This window comes from Solanum tuberosum, unplaced genomic scaffold (genome assembly GCF_000226075.1).
Source record: "Solanum tuberosum cultivar DM 1-3 516 R44 unplaced genomic scaffold, SolTub_3.0 scf00015, whole genome shotgun sequence".
Classification (NCBI taxonomy): Eukaryota; Viridiplantae; Streptophyta; class Magnoliopsida; order Solanales; family Solanaceae; genus Solanum; species Solanum tuberosum.
The window spans coordinates 742,431-745,117 of NW_006238941.1; positions in this window are offsets into that span (position 1 = coordinate 742,431).

Consider the following 2,687-nt stretch of genomic DNA (forward strand, 5'->3'; position numbering starts at 1 on the left):
CACCAAAGGCCGGGTGGTATGGCTCAGAACATAGAACTTTCGGAATGGAAGTGGGAGATGATTAATGGATTTCATTACTGGGTTGTCGCGATCTCGTAGGCAGCATGATTCGATTTGGGTGATTGTAGATCGAATGACTAAATCAACCCATTTCTTACCGGTAAAGACTACCTTTTCAATATAAAATTATGCTAAGTTATATATTCAAGATGTATTGAGACTTCATGGAGTTTCGGTGTCCATCATTTCAGAAAGAGGTGCGCAATTCACCGCATAATTCTGGAAGTCTTTCCAGAAAGGTTTGGGTTCAAAGGTAAATTTCAGTACTTATTTCCATCCTCAGACTGATGATCAAATAGAGCGTACAATTCAGACATTAGAGGATATGTTGAGGGCATGTGTGATTGATTTCAAGGGTATTTGGGATGATCACTTATCTCTCATCGAGTTTGCTTACAATAACAGTTATCACTCTAGCATCCAAATGGCTCCATATAAGGCTTTTTGTGGGAGAAGATGTAGATCTCCTATTGGATGGTTTGAGGTGGGTGAGACTCGATTGATAGGACCAGACCTGGTTCATCAAGCTAGGGAGAAAGTGAAGATCATCCAAGAGAGGTTGAAAATAGCACAGAGTCGTCAGAAATCCTATACAGATGTTAGGAGAAGAGACTTAAATTTTGAGGTAGATGATTGGGTTTACTTGAAGATTTCACCCATGAAGGGATTTATGAGATTTGGTAAGAAGGGGAAACTCAATCCCCGGTATATTAGTCCTTATAGGATATCCAAGAGGATTGGTAATGTAGTCTATGAGTTAGATCTACCGCCAGAGTTAGCAGCAGTCCATCCAGTTTTCCATATTTCAATTTTGAAGAAGTGTATGTGCGATCCTTCCCTTAATATACCGACTGAAGATATTGCTATTAAGGACAGCCTATCTTATGAGGAGATTCCCGTTTAGATTCTGAATTGCCAGGTTCGCAAGTTGAGAGCCAAGGAGGTAGCATTAGTCAAGGTCTTACGGAGGAATCATTTTGTTGAGGAACCTACTTGGGAGGCTGAGGAGGATATGAAGAAGAGATATCCACATCTCTTTGAGCCCGAAGAAATTCCTAATGAAGGTACTAACTCTTTTCTTGGTACCTTTTTAATTTAAAATGTTATGTTAAATTGCATGTTGGGTGTTAGATGTTACCACCCTTAGTTCTACTTTAGAGTGATCTCATTCGAGGATGAATGTTCCCAAGGGGGAGATATTGTAATATCCCGCCTTAGAAAGGGCTAGATTTAGAAAGAACTAATTTGGAAAGTGCAAAATCTGAAATTTTACTAGTTATGCTTGACTTGTGAGTTTTAGGTCAACTTCAAATGGCCATAACTTTAAGTACATGATGAGTTGGATATATCATAAAATCAAATGAAAGGTCTAGGAATCCTCTTTCCAACGCCACCGAGTTTGCTAAATTTTGAGGTCGTATGAGGGAGATATTCCCGTTTTAAGTCAGATTGTCTAGCTAAGGAAAGTTACCCGAATTAGTGAAGGGTCTTTTTGCATTTTCCTTACCCCATCAGCTAAAAACAAATTTAGTAATATTTTTGGGGTCAAATCTAATTTGGGTCAGTTTTCATAATCCCAAAATATGCTAAGGGTTTTAGAAGAGAGTTCAAGAAGAAAAAAGAGGAGAAACAGGGAAGGTTCAAGGTGTTCATCGAGATTTCATACGGATCGAAGATTGTTTCGCCAAGGATTTTCTCCCTAAGAGGTATGTGAGTTCTCATAGTGTTGGGTTCGTTCACCCACACGCCAATCATGTTATTTTAATGCAAATTTTGTTCTTGAGGTTGAAGGATTTAAGTTCTTGATGAATCTTCTTGAAATTTCATTCTTAATCTTGATTGTTGCGGTTTTGATGAATTCTTGAGATGGGTGTTAGTAATTTGAGGGTATTTTTAGTACATTATCGTGTACATATGTTGGGTATTCGAATCTAAGTGAGTTGGGAAGAAACCATTCAATTCTAGCCGAAATAGGGTCAAAAAATGAGAAAGAAATTCGTCAGGGAGTTCTGGGAAGAGGCTAGTGCTCCGCCCCACCAATGCGCAAGCAGAACTCTTCTATAGTTCAAGGGTTGGCGCCATGCGCCACTCAGTGAGCCAGGGTCGCCTGCCCCCACCCCTTCTACATCGTTTGGCCCGTCTGAGTTCTTTCAAAGGGTACCTTTACCTCTTACTGATTCTAACTACTCTAAACTACATCTAAAAATCGAGAAATCATTCATAACGTAAATCATAACACTTGAATTCATAATTCAAATTCAAGGTAGAGTTAAGAGCTAAGTCTTGAGAGTTCTTTAAAGTCATTTTGAGAAGTCCTTTACAATCTTTTAAAACTTGTTTTAAGACTTGAATACTTGAATTTGAGGATGAGGAGAGTAGAGTTCTTTTTTTTTAAAATGATATATGGGAACTAAGTATTCCCAAGAGTAAATGTTTTATATTTAAGAAGAGAGGAAACACCAATTTCCAAAAGAGTTCATAAGGAGTTATGAGCACTATCTCTTTTAAGAGAAACCTTCTGAGTAATAATCTCAAAGTTGAGGATGAGGAAATATCTTTTTTGAAACATATGAGCTAAGTTATATTTTGGGAGTAGTATTGAGCACCGATATGGGCACGAGTTCAGA